A 14,999-nucleotide genomic window follows, 5' to 3' on the forward strand; every position below is an offset into this window, starting at 1 on the left:
GTTTGGGGGGTGCCCATGCAGTGGCATTCAAGTGAGGGCAAGACATCCTGGGGAATTGTGGGTACCGATGGAGGTGGCAGCTCCGAGGACTGCAAGGGCTGCACATGGTGGTAGTTCGGGTCCGCTGGTACCAAAAGAGGTGGCAGATTGTGGGATGTGTTGGGCTGCATCTAGGGGACAGCCAGGGTCCTGATGGGGATCAGAAAAAGAATTATAAGAAGACTGCTTAGGTAGGAGGCCACATTAAGTTGTTTTTCATTTTCAGGTTGTTCAAATGCACAGCTATTAATTGACTAAGATATTTCTTCTTGTCTACTCCCTTCAGAATTCTCTCCACACGTAATATCCTCTTTATAACTCTAGAATGTGTTAACTATTTAGACACAAGTAGTTTGCTTTTGCTTAGGAGACAGTAACTCTTCTCATAAAGGTCCAGTCTTTGAGTTCCTGCCTTCAATGACCTACTTGCTTTACCAACAAAGCCACTAGTTATTTACATAGTGTGCTAATGGTACATATAGTAGTTCCATGTCAAGGTCCTCAATCACTGGAATTAAATCAAAAAGGTACACACTAAGGTGGATTAAAGCTGCTCAGTAAGGCAAGCCCAGAAGTTTAAGAACTCATTATATGGACCCTTTAATACTGAGATATAATAATTAAAGTAGTCCTGTCTAAGTTTTGGGTGATGCAATTGTATTGACTTTATGTGTTCTCCATGTGTTTGTGTTCATGCAACAGATTCTGGATTGATGGGAGATGGAGGTCTGTGGGCCACTTGTGTGAAAAAAATCAATCGACCAATCCTGAGACAAACGTGAAACCTGCCAGTCATTTGATCTTTTCAGTTTCTGTTTTCAAGTAAGTAATCCATTCCAAGTATTCAGTGTGAAATTAATTCCATTACTCGGCATTGAGGGTACAGAACAGAACGGCCTTCTTACAGTTTCTGACTGCAGTACCTTCTGTACAGTGTTGGTATATTTTGGATGTAATCACTTCAGTTTCTCCTAGGGTAACCTTAGAAACACAAAATAAACTGGACCAGAGAATTGCAATGAAAAATATTTCAGACTTTTGTTTCCAGTCTTGTGTTCAATTTCAAGTTTATCCTCATGCAGTTAATACTTTCATATAACGAAAGAAATACAAACACACAAAAAAGCACACGAAACATACCATATTTTCTGTACATGTACAGTTATGTACAATAAATATATTTGCAAGCATTTTCTTATAACATACTAGCCATCCCCCGTGGCTTCACCCACATAGTAGTGAAACAGGACAGTGAGGAAGGCCCAACCTGGCTCCCTACTCCAGACATCATGTTTCCTCCTCCCCTCAGCCCATAGTCTCTGTCTCAGATTAGTGCAAATATAACGCTCCTGCAAGCGAACTATGATTCCTAGCACGATGAGAAAAGTTTCAATATCAACCAGAATGTTCAAGCAAATTATAGAAAAAACAAACAACCTAATTTCTTTAAGTGGTTCTCTTGTTTGCTAGCTAAGCGGAGGTAAGGTACACCCCGTGGCTGGTACATGAATGAGGAGGTCCCCACCCCCCTTTCCTCAGCCCGCTGCATGTCTCTCAGATTCATGCAAATAAATCGGTACCTCAAGTGAACTATGATACTTAACGTGATAAGAGAAGTCGAAAAATCAACCAGAATGGTCAAACAAATTATAGAAAAAACTTGATCTAAATCCGTTCAGTAGTTCACTTGTGAAAAGCGGACAGACATACAGACAGACAGACAAACAGACGTTGGATTTTATAAATGTATATATAGATATATATTTATTGAGATATAAACAAGGGAAATCAAAAAGTAATGGCAATTTGAAAAGTATGTGTAACCGCAATAGAACTGCAAAAGCTCATACAATAAAGCACATTCACAATGGTTTATGGGCAGCTTGAAGATGCACAGCACAGCCCTAGTCTAGTTGAAGCCAAAGTCAAATGAACATGGACACTTGACTACGGGATTGCATTATTGTTAAAAAAAACACATTTCTTTAGGCAAAGGGAGTGAAAGCTGCTGAAATTTACAGCATGAATTTTATGAATTGTTAGAAAGGTTTAAAGAGGGAAGAAAAAGTGCAAATGACAAAGCTCGATTTGGTCGACCTTCAACATCGTGCACACAAGCCCACATTGACACGGCAAATGCCTTCATCAGAGAAGTCCAATAGATTACAAGGTCCACTGTTCTCTCACATTTGGATGTTAGCTAGGTGATCTACACAAGTTAACATCCTTCTGTGAATTATACATTTATAATTAAATAAATAAGTTTATGGCCAAAAGGACAAGCTGGTCCTGTTTGCAGATGAGAAAACTAAACTAGGAGGAAGGCTGATAATTTCAAAATCAGCTGAATCATTGAAGAGAGACCAGGACAGCATACAGGCATGGGCAGAATAAATGTAAGCAAAAATAAAGTGTTACAAGTAGGAAATAAAAATGTTGTATTTAGCACACAATGAGGGATGTGAAGCATGAAAGTACATATTTTGATAGAGCAGACCATTCTTCACAGGCTGTTCAGTCAGCCTCTATTAACCTAACTTTTATAATTATCCTGAAGTCAAGTTATGGTCCCCAAAGTACTGCTGTCTGCTATTTGGTGGTTTTACTGTTAATCAGTGCTATATGAACCATACTTGATTTGAAGATCTCAGTTTAAAGATGTTGAAGGTCCTGAAGTTTAAAAAGCTTTTGTAGTTCATTTTCAACATATGGCAGATCAGATATGTGGTTGGTTATCTACCACTTTAAATGTGAGTATAGAGATGGCTGATTCTGCCATGGTGCATTAGGGTCTTTAACAAAGCCTATATTGTGGGCTTGCTTTAGGCCTATGGACAACTGAAAGGATTTTGAGTAACTTCGCTCTGCTCTACTTTCATGTGTGTTCATTTACATGCAAGATGCTTCCTAACTAGCAGACCTCTGGGACAGTTTCTGTCCACAGGTTTTAGCAAATAATTACAATAGTAATAATAATAATATATAATAAAATATAACATTCAGTGCATGTTTCTATACACTATGGGGGCAAAACTTTAGAACACCTCAGTTTTTCTTCAAATTTAATCAGTTGAAATGCATTGGATGACCTAAAATGGTGAAAAGGTAAACAGTAAACTGCCAGAGGTTTAAATTTAAAGTTTAGGTTAGCCAAAATTACAATAAAAAGGAAATTACAGAATATTGTAAATGGGCCTTCTTCAGGCAACAACTTATAGGTTACAACCTATAGATGTTCTGCAGCAAGGCACAAACCACAAGGCAGAAACCACCCCTGGACAGGGCATACAATAAGTCCATATCTGCACACACCCATCCTGAATCATGCCAGTGTAGTGGAGCCAGCGTGTCTTTAAGAATGTGGGCAGAAAACTGTAATGCCACTAAAAACTCCATGCAGATACCATCAGAACAAGCAAACTCCACATGAATTTGAACCTTATCAGCTGTGCAAAATGCTGTGCAAATGTCCCACTGTGCATGCAAGCATTGAAGTAAGTAACAGGAAGGATTATTAGAGTTTTATTACATTCTCTCCAGCTTTATTTTTGTCAATGGATCAAGCAGTAGTTATGCGCATAGAAGATACTTTCCAAAAAATAAGGTGATAATGAGGTACTTTCAAAATCAGTCCATCCATTCATTCTCACATCCATTTAATAATGTTCAATTTCATGAAAAGACTTTCAGAACATAAATATAAATTAATTTAAAAATTGTATATACGTTATAACCTGTGTGGAATAGTGACACAGTGGATACTGCTGCTGTCTCATTGTTCCAGTAAGCTATATTTGATCCCTGACTTGGAAAATGTGTGTTAAGTTTGTACCTTCTCTTCATCTTCGCGTGACTTTATTATGGATACATCTCACGCCCTAAAGAAGTGTAGTTTCTGAAGAAGTTCCCTTTTCTGTTATAATGGAAGAGAAGTATGAATGCATTCTTTGTAGCAATCTGTGAATTAACCTGTTTGTTTTAATCATTTATCACCTGCACCATCTAAATAGAAGTGAGTGTCTGGGCTTACGGAAGTTTCACAATTACAGAAATTATTTTTTGATTAAACTTGTTGAAATACTTTTAACAATGAAAATGTGATTATTTCTTTAAACAAATAAAACAACATTGTATATTTATAATGCAATTAAACATTACAATACATAGAATTATGAATTGAAAAGAATCAGAGAGAAGTATGTAGTTCCCACTCTGAACCTCTCTCACAGTTTTTACATTGTTAATTAATGTCCTCTGGAGCCAGGCCTGGAGGTGGGGCTCGATGGCGGCGCCTGGTGGCGGGCCTGCACCCATGGGGCTCGGCGGGCACAGCCCAAGAGGTAACGTGGGTCCTCCTCCCCATGGGCTCACCACCTATGGGAGGGGCCAAGGAGGTTGGGTGCAGTGTGAGTTGGGTGGTGGCGAGGCGGGACCTTGGCGGTCTGATCCTCGGCTACAGAAACTGGCTCTTGGGACGTGGAATGTCACCTCTCTGAAGGGAAGGAGCCTGAGCTAGTGCGCGAGGTCAGAGGTTCCGCTAGATATAGTCGGACTCACCTCGACGCACAGCTTGGACTCTGGAACCAATCTCCTTGAGAGGGGCTGGACTCTCTACCACTCTGGAGTTGCCCCGTGAGAGGCCGAGCAGGTGTGGGCATACTTATTGCCCCCACTTGGAGCCTGTGCATTGGGGTTTACCCCGTGGACGAGAGGGTGGCCTCCCTCCGCCGGGTGGGGGGAAGGGTCCTGACTGTTGTTTGTGCGTATGCGCAGAACAGCAGTTTGGAGTATCCACCCTTTTTGGAGTCTCTGGAGGGGTTGCTAGAGGGCATACCTTCTGGGATTCCCTCGTTTTGCTGGGAGACTTCAATGCTCACGTGGGCAATGACAGTGAGACCTGGAAGGGCGTGATTGGGAGGAATGGCCCCGATCTGAACCCGGCGGTGTTTTGTTATTGGACTTCTGTGCTCGTCATGGATTGTCCATAACGAACACCATGTTCAAGCATAAGGGTGTTCATATGTGCACTTGGCACCAGGACACCCTAGGCCTCAGGTCGATGATCGACTTTGTGGTCGTGTCGCCGGACTTGCGCCATATGTCTTGGACACTCGGGTGAAGAGAGGGGCGGAGCTGTCAACTGATCACCACCTGGTGGTGAGTTGGCTTCGATGGTGGGGGAAGATGCCGGTCAGACCTGGTAGGCCCAAACGTGTTGTGAGGGTCTGCTGGGAACGGCTGGCAGAGTCCCCTGTCAGAAGTAGCTTCAACTCCCACCTCCGCAGAACTTCAACCACGCCCCGAGGGAGGTGGGGACATTGAGTCCAATGGGCCATGTTCCGTGCCTCTATTGTTGAGGCGGCTGACCGGAGCTGTGGCCGCAAGGTGGTCGGTGCCTGTCGTGGCGGCAATCCCGAACCCGTTGGTGGACACCGCGTGAGGGATGCCGTCAAGCTGAAGAAGGAGTCCTATAGGACTTTTTGTCCTGTGGGTCTCTGGAGGCAGCTGATAGGTACCGCAGGCCAAGCGAACGCTGCTTCGTTGTTGCTGAGGCAAAACTCGGGCATGGGAGGAGTTTGGAGAGGCCATGGAGAACGACTTTGGACGGCTTCGAGGAGATTCTGGTCCACCGTCCGCGCCTCAGGAGGGGAAGCAGTGCAGTGTCAACACCGTATATGGTGGGGATGGTGCGCTGCTGACCTCACTTCGACGTTAGGGTCGGTGGGAGGAGTACTTCAAGACCTCCTCAATCCCACTAACATGCCTTCCAATGAGGAAGCAGAGCCTGGGGACTCTGAGGTGGGCTCTCCCATCTCTGGGACTGAAGTCACCGAGGTGGTCAAAAACTCCTTGGTGGCAGGGCCCGGGGTGGATGAGATACGCGAGTTCCTTAAGGCTCTGGATGTTGTAGGACTGTCTTGGTTGACACGCCTCTGCAACATCGCATGGACATCGGGACAGTGCCTCTGGATTGGCAGACGGGGTGGTGGTCCCCTCTTTAAAAGGGGACCGGAGGGTGTGTTCCAACTATAGAGGGATCACACTCCTCAGCCTCCCTGGAAAAGTCTATTCGGGGTTCTGGAGAGGAGGGTCCGTCGGATAGTGAACCTCGGATTCAGGAGGAACAGTGTGGTTTTCGCCCTGGTCGCGAACAGTGGACCAGCTCTTCACCCTTAGCAGAGTCCTGGAGGGTGCATGGGAGTTTGCCCGACCGGTCTACATGTGTTTTGTGGACTTGGAAAAGGCATTCGACCGTGTCCCTCGGGAATCCTGTGGGGGTGCTCGGGAGTATGGGGTACCGGACCCCTGATAAGAGCTGTTCGGTCTCTGTACAACCGTGTCAGAGCTTGGTCCGCATTGCCGCAGTAAGTCGAGCCCGCTTCCAGTGAGAGTTGGACTCCGCCAGGGCTGCCCTTTGTCACCGATTCTGTTCATAACTTTTATGGACAGAATTTCTAGGCGCAGCCAGGGTGTTGAAGGGGTCCGGTTTGGTGGACTCAGGATTGGGTCACTGCTTTTTGCAGATGATGTTGTCCTGTTTGCTTCATCAGGCCGTGATCTTCAGCTCTCTCTGGATCGGTTCGCAGCTGAGTGTGAAGCGGCTGGGATGAGAATCAGCACCTCCAAATCCGAGAGCATGGTCCTCAGCCGGAAAAGGGTGGAGTGCCCTCTCAGGGTTGGGGGAGAGATCCTGCCCCAAGTGGAGGAGTTCAAGTATCTCGGGGTCTTGTTCACGAGTGAGGGAAGAATGGAGCGTGAGATCGACAGGCGGATCGGTGCGGCATCCGCAGTGATGCGGGCTCTGCATCGGTCTGTCGTGGTGAAAAGGAGCTGAGCCGTAAGGCAAAGCTCTCAATTTACCAGTCGATCTACGCTCCTACCCTCACCTATGGTCATGAGCTATGGGTAGTGACCAAAGAACGAGATCGCAATACAAGCGGCTGAAATGAGTTTCCTCCGCAGGGTGTCTGGGCTTTCCCTTAAAGATAGGGTGAGAAGCTCAGTCATCCGGGAGGGGCTCAGAGTAGAGCCGCTGCTCCTCCGCATCGAGAGGAGTCAGATGAGGTGGCTCGGGCATCTGATCAGGATGCCTCCTGGACGCCTCCCTGGTGAGGTGTTCCGGCACGCCCAACCGGGAGGAGGCCCGGGGAAGACCCAGGACACGCTGGAGGGACTATGTCTCCGGCTGGCCTGGGAACGCCTTTGGGATTCTCCCGGAAGAGCTGGAAGAAGTGGCCGGGAGAGGGAAGTCTGGGCCTCTCTGCTTAAGCTGCTGCCCCGCGACCCGACCTCGGATAAGCGGAAGAGGATGGATGGATGGATGGATGGATAATTAATGTCCTTCATTTCAGAGATGTCAAGTCCTCCTTGCCTGCAGTATCACGGAATCCATGGTAGAGCTCAAGCATTAGTAAAAGGAAAAAAAATGTGTTGCTTATTCTTTAAAACCCATTGGTTATCACTACTGTTTAAGTACACAAACTCCTCTGAATCCGTTCTCATCAAATGTGGGTTGCAGGGGGCCACAGCATTGGACAAAAGCCTGGATTGGTTCAAGGCACATTCATACTCACTCCTAGCTGACCAATTAAGGCTTATTATTTAACCCATAATGCATAGAGTGTCCAAAGAAAAATGTTTGTAGGCACAGAGAGAACATACAAATTGCACACAGACCAGTGCCAAGATGGAAATCAAATGCAGAAGTGTGAAGCAACCCCACTAACCACTGTGTCCGGGGCCGGTGCCACCATTAAGGTGAATTAGGCATTCATCTAGGGTGCAGATCATAATGGTGGGAACCCAGCCACACAGGTTAGTTACCAAACAGTCAGTCGACGCACTAATAACCTTGGCCTAGGGCACAAAATAACCTAGCACTGCCACTGACCGTGCCACCCTACATTGACTCAATGATGCCTGAGCATATTGACTCCCTGGAAGAATAGCTTCTTCTGCCACTCAGTACCTCTATTGTGACCCATGATGGTTTTAAAAATAAAGGTGGTGGCCTCAGCTTATGGGAATTGCACAAATACGAAAGATCACATAAAATCTAAAATATTTTTGTTTTGAAATGAATTTCACTTATTTCATTTTTTATTTACAGATGAAGCATAAAATATGATTAAAGTTAAGAATAAGATAGGGTCAGTCAATAAAGTTATTGTTTATTAAACTGAACCTGGGTTTTATAAAGGGATATATCCTTGAATTTTGGAAGAATTAAATAAAATGTTGTGATAGAAACCGGGCTGTCAGCGAGCATTACCTCCAGTTTATGTACTTATTGGTCTGTCCAGGGAGAAGTAAGCATTCTTAATCCATGGTCTTTTGCATCAGGGCTGGTAATGTCCAGAGAAGAGCAACTAGGCTGATTCCAGGGCTACAGGGGATGAGTTATGAGGAAAGATTAAAAGTGCTGCACTCAAAAGAAGATTAAGAGGAGACATGACTGTGTTTAAAATTATGAAGGGAATTAGTACAGTGGATCGAAACTGTTATTTTAAAATGAGTTCATCAAGAACACAGGGACACAGTTGGAAAATTGTTAAGGGTAAATTTACAGAAATGTTAAGAGCTTTTTTTCACTTAGAAAAATGTAGGCATGTGGAATAAGTTACCAGATAGTGTGGTAGACAGTATAACTCTAGGAACATTCAAAACGCGACTTGATGTTATTTTTGAGGAATTGTGTTGATAGGTTGGCAAGCTTTGTTGAACTGAATGGCCTGTTCTTCTCAAGTACATTTTTTAATATTTTAATGTTCTGATGTAATGATCCAAAAAAGTTGCATCATTGCTCACTAGGTACAATAACATTACTGGCTTCATGGTGTGTGCTCAACTTATCTGATTTATTTTTTAAGTATACATGGCATTGTAAAAATGAAATCTAAAGGCACTAATGCTTCAACAACAAAGTCCTAATCTAAAGGTATAAAAGATGACACAGGGTCTGAAGGTCTGACCAATATTTGTTTAGATGTGCCCAGCATTTGTTTTACCTCAAAAATGAATAATTTAGTATCTTATTTAAGTTTTTTTCCTCATGTACTTGCATCTGATGGGATACGTTTGAAAATGGATGGATGAATGGATTTTGTTAGGCCACCTTGTAATAATATTTATCATGGATGTCAAAAGTCTACACACCTTTATCTAAATTGCAGGTTTTGTTAATGTTAATTAGTGAAATCAGGTAAAATCATACATTTCTCATACATAGTAAGATCAATGTTTAAGAGAAAAACAAAATTATATTTTTTTAGGAAAAATACATATAAAAAGTGATGCATAAATATATACACTGTTAATAAGGCACATATTCACATTTAGCTAGGCATGATCCACAACATGTACTGCAAGAACTTAAGTGATCCAGTAGTCCAAAATAAAATTAAATGCCCTGCGGGTGCAATGTTGATTTCTAGGTTGCATAGTTCAGAAATGATTGTGGTCCACAAAAGCTGACTAAAGCCTTACAGAAACAATCTGTTAAAAGGTATAGATCAGCAGAAAGATAAAAAATAATTCCAAAGATATGACACATTTCATGGAATAATGCAAATACCATAATTAAGAAATGAATGAAACATCAGAGCCAGTACACTGGAAATGTCTGGACTTCCCAGAGAACCTGATGGCCAGGCAAAGTACAAATACCACGAAGAGATTAAGGGTTGGCATTTAATGGCAATGACCAGCCATTCCTTATATATTACAAACAAGTCGGAGCTGTGGGCTAAGGTGGGAAGATAAAAAGCATTTCATACAATAAGGAACATCCAAACCCATATTAATTTTGTGAAAGCAGACTCCAAATCTCTGACAACAGTGTCAGAAAATGTGCCTCTTCTGATGAGACCTATGTAGAACTTTTTTGGCCTTGATTCCCAAATATGTGTTTGGTAAACAAAGAACAAAGTGTATCACTCACACAACAAGGTACCCACTGCTAGACATCTGAGTGAGTGCAGTGCTTCCCTTATGCAGGAATTGTGGAACTGGTCAGGATAGTGGGGAAGATGTATTGCTGTTGTCTGGAAGAAAGGTAAAATTAAAAAAGAATCCATTCATCCATCCATTATCCAACCCACTATATCCTAACTACAGGGTCTGCTGCAGCCAATCCCAATCAACACAGGGAGCAAGACAGGAAACAAACCCCGGGCAGGGCGCCAGCCCACCGCAGTTAAAAAAGAATTTCACCTTTAAATGTGACAATGCCCAGAAACACACAACCAAATAAGGCAAGGAATGGCCTAAAATAAAGGAAGATTATAAACTTTTATATTACACTCACCTAAAGGATTATTAGGAATACCTGTTCAATTTCTCATTAATGCCATTATCTAATCAACCAATCACATGGCAGTTGCTTCAATGCATTTAGGGGTGTGGTCCTGGTCAAGACAATCTCCTGAACTCCAAACTGAATGTCAGAATGGGAAAGAAAGGTGATTTAAAGCAATTTTGAGCGTGGCATGGTTTTTGGTGCCAGACGGGCCGGTCTGAGTATTTCACAATCTGCTCAGTTGCTGGGATTTTCACGCACAACCATTTCTAGGGTTTACAAAGAATGGTGTGAAAAGGGAAAAACATCCAGTATGCGGCAATCCTGTGGGCGAAAATGCCTTGTTGATGCTAGAGGTCAGAGGAGAATGGGCCGACTGATTCAAGCTGATAGAAGAGCAACTTTGACTGAAATAACCACTCGTTACAACCGAGGTATGCAGCAAAGCATTTGTGAGGCCACAACATGCACAACCTTCAGGCGGATGGGCTACAACAGCAGAAGACCCCACCGGGTACCACTCATCTCCACTACAAATAAGAAAAAGAGGCTACAATTTGCACGAGCTAACCAAAATTGGACAGTTGAAGACTGGAAAAATGTTGCCTGGTCTGATGAGTCTCGATTTCTGTTGAGACATTCAAATGGTAGAGTCAGAATTTGGTGTAAACAGAATGAGAACATGGATCCATCATGCCTTGTTACCACTGTGCAGGCTGGTGGTGGTGGTGTAATGGTGTGGGGGATGTTTTCTTGGCGCACTTTAGGCCCCTTAGTGCCAATTGGGCATCGTTTAAATGCCACGGGCTACCTGAGCATTGTTTCTGACCATGTCCATCCCTTCATGACCACCATGTACCCATCCTCTGATGGCTACTTCCAGCAGGATAATGCACCATGTCACAAAGCATGAATCATTTCAAATTGGTTTCTTGAACATGACAATGAGTTCACTGTACTAAAATGGCCCCCATAGTCACCAGATCTCAACACAATAGTGCATCTTTGGGATGTGGTGGAACGGGAGCTTCGTGCCCTGGATGTTCATCCGACAAATCTCCATCAACTACAAGATGCTATCCTATCAATATGGGCCAATATTTCTAAAGAATGCTTTCAGCACCTTGTTGAATCAATGCCACAAAGAATTAAGGCAGTTCTGAAGGCGAAAAGGGGTCAAACACCGTATTAGTACAGTATGGTGTTCTTAATAATCCTTTAGGTGAGTGTATAACAGGTGTGTCCAAGTCAGATTTTGGAGGGCCGTAGTGGCTGCATGTTCTCATTCTAGCCACTCTCATCATTACTGAACAGCTTTCGACTTGCTTTTTAAAATTCAGACCCTTTAATTTCACCTTTTTTTACTTAAGCAGCAATCAAATAAAAATGAAATAAAAATTGGACATCAACACATAGCCAGCTAACCTATGTGCACTATAAAATATTTGAAAAAAGGAAAGATGAAGGTCTCGGTAATGGTGATCTGCTCAGGTCCATGAAACATTTCAATAGTAGTCTTAGAAATAAGGAAATCAACAGTTTTTGAAATGTCAGCTATGGACGAATGAGAGCATCAACAAGCTATGGAATTAAATAACGAGTTTAATTAACAACAACAGTCAGTTTGTAATTAAGTAACTGGTTGAAATTAAAGTGGTTTAGTTTGAGGTTCCAAATCCAAATTGTCATGTATTGGTTTGCTTACCACCTCACTATTTTCTGCCATTTAATAAAAAAGAAACAATTCAAAAGACAAATAAAATATAATGACAAAAAATAACATAACACAGCAAATAAAATGAAGGGGAAAGAAGTAAGTTAGCAGTAGAAATTGGTCACCGATGTAAACAGTGGAAGGAAGAAAACCTACAGCCACTGTGACCCTCCAGGATCAGAGCTGGACACCCCTGGTATATAATATAATGGACCTTAGTACTATGGAAACTTACTTCCCAGGACAAAACACTGATATATCTATAAGGGTGTGCAGACTTTTGATATCCAGTCTGCGCATCAGTTGCAGTGTATTACGACCTGGGGATGGTCCTGTGCTGATCTGAGCTTAGTACTATTTACGACAATAAGACTGACTTTTGGATTTAATGCTGTTACAGTGTGCCTCAGAGCTGCGGACTAGCAGTGGACCAAGACTAAGACTAAGTGCACTTACACTGTGCTTCTTCGAGTCTTAGAAGAAGATATTAACTCAGACCACCTTGTGAACTTGTTCACCAGACTTAGTACAGTGGTTAATGTTACAAAATCATATCTCACACATCAGACTGACATTGTTACGAACAAGAAAAAGCACTTACATATCATTAAAAAATATGGAAACTATATTTTGTTTTTATATCTGAACTGAAATATAGCAAGATACTAAATCAAAAATATTTAATTCAATGCCATTGAAAAAGACAACCAATGCATGGAAATATAAGAAATAGGAAAATTAAGATCATCATATATTTAACCGTTAATCTTCAGTAAAAAGATAGAGAGACAGAGTCCCTAAATAAGAAATAGCCATGGCAGGTGTTGCCATTGTCTGATGCCCTCTAAAAGCCTTTCTGGTTCCTAATTTCTTTTGCTTCCATAAAATTTTTGGGTGCACAATGCTACCAGTTCAGAAGAAGCACATTGAAAGATGCTGCCAGCTTCTTCCATACTATATTCCTTCTGAGTGTCATGGGGGTATCTTTGTGGATGTCCTCCAGATGCATTGTGAGATCTCTTTAGGTTATCTGTTATAAAGAGCTTCTTCTCTACTGTGAAGTTTGTGCTGTGATGAGACATTCTTTATGAATATTGTCCCACCACTGACTTGGTATTTTATGTGCTTTTGTGACTGTTGGATTATTTCGGTTATCAGGAAAAGTTGAATGCATAAGGAATAACAAGTATTAAATCTTCTTTATTATCTATGTCATTAGGAAATGAGTTACAGAGAGACCATTATGCTTCAGGCATGCTTCTACTAACATATCTTTTCATAACCTCAAAGTGAATAACATTTACAATAATGACAGCGACGCTCATTTCGATCTTATGTAGCTTTACAATTTTAATTATATTGTATTACGTTTACATAACGATATATTGTATCTTTTCCCTGTGCACTGTCTCTGTAATTGAAAGGAATGTGTAGGACCATGTCATTAATTGAGAGGGGGTCGAGATGTCCAATGCCAGTGCAACGCAATTAATGGGCAAATGGCCTGCTGAGCAACATGAGGCCAACACAAGATAAACTGTGGATTAGTTAAACTTGGGGCTGATCTTGCTCTGCTGTTCACTGAGACACCACTTAGACTTGAGGATCACCTCCTGTCAGTATCGTACTATGTAGTCTGGCCTAGATTCACTGCTAGTATGGCATTATCTCAGGTACGCTGCAATTAGCCCTATATTTCTACAGAGCTTCACTTTGATTTAGAGCATGTTTAATTCAGTGGACGGTATACCTGTAAGATTGAATTATTATAGGAAGAGATAAGTACCGTAGATCCCGGAAAATATAAACTGACTCGGTATATTAGCCGACCCCCTTCTCTACCTACAAAATTACATGTATTTGCCGATGACCGGTATTTAAGCCGACCCCCTTCTCCAAGCAAAATTTTCTAAATTTCCTTAAAAGTGTCTCTTCAGGTATATTTATCATGTTTATCAGTGAGAATTTGTGACTACAGGCATTTTTAATGGAAACCAGGAAGTGATTGCAGAGAAGTTTGGTAAAATGAAACCTTTATGTTGAAACTATATACGCAAATATGGTACATCGGCGGGTGGATTTCCGGAGACTCGTTATAAATTTGATTAACTTAAATACACAATACAGTAGACCCTTGACTAACGAACTTAATTCGTTTGTGAAGGCTAACCCATAATGCGTTCAGAACCTCCCACTGCAACACTTACTTAACCTTTTCATAATAAAAAAGGGTTGTATAATGTGCATAATTTACCAAAACACCAATTTTTTCTAATGTACTAACCAAAAAGTTATAAAAAGTGCCTAGCCTACCAGAAGGTTAGATTAAGCTAGGAGCATGGCGGCGTGCATGGTCGCAGTGGCTCAGGGCACTCCTTTTCAGTGCACTTTTTTGTTGTTTTTGTACTTTTTTTTTTCCTTGTTTTTGCACGATCGGTTCAGCAAACATCCGCTACACCCGTCAGAAGACATCAGTGTCCAGAGCCAGACATCTGTTTCGAGTGTTTTTCATCACACACACAACATCCCAGACAACATAGCGAGACCAGCGGGCTCTCCATGGATTGTTATCGGGTCTAGGAGATGATGCAGACGGAGGAGGGAAAGAAAGCAGAAGCGGGGCCGCAGATCCGGTGTTATGCTAAGGCTAAAAAAACAACCATACAAGTCCTATACAGAACTTTTTTTGTGCACTGAAGGAGCTGCTTTTAATCTCTTTGTAGATGTGTATAGTGACAATAAAAGGCATTCTATTCTATTCTATTCTAGAAACAACAATTTCATACTGTACTCACTATTTAATTTGACATCTTTGGGCTGCAGGAAGGGAGGAGGAGGAGAATGAAACGGAAGGTGGTTATTGTTTAGAAGGAGCCTCCTTATGCAAATCTTTCCATTGTAAAGTTGTCGAGATGGTGGATTTCGACTTGCTGTACATATTAGCGAGGT

At 42.3% G+C, this 14,999-nt stretch overlaps 1 protein-coding gene across 3 annotated transcripts in view; it reads left to right on the forward strand.

Annotated features, from left to right (window-relative positions):
- Window positions 1-14,999, forward strand: part of ccr6a (chemokine (C-C motif) receptor 6a) — a 71,161-nt gene that overhangs the window by 19,635 nt on the left and 36,527 nt on the right. For all 3 annotated transcript variants that reach the window (XM_039747687.1, XM_039747689.1, XM_039747688.1), the window contains exon 2: window positions 742-861. The gene's annotated coding sequence lies outside the window, so the exon portion shown is untranslated. The remainder of the gene's footprint in view (window positions 1-741; window positions 862-14,999) is intronic.

The sequence above is a fragment of the Polypterus senegalus genome, chromosome 3 (genome assembly GCF_016835505.1).
Source record: "Polypterus senegalus isolate Bchr_013 chromosome 3, ASM1683550v1, whole genome shotgun sequence".
In the NCBI taxonomy this organism is placed as follows: domain Eukaryota; kingdom Metazoa; phylum Chordata; class Cladistia; order Polypteriformes; family Polypteridae; genus Polypterus; species Polypterus senegalus.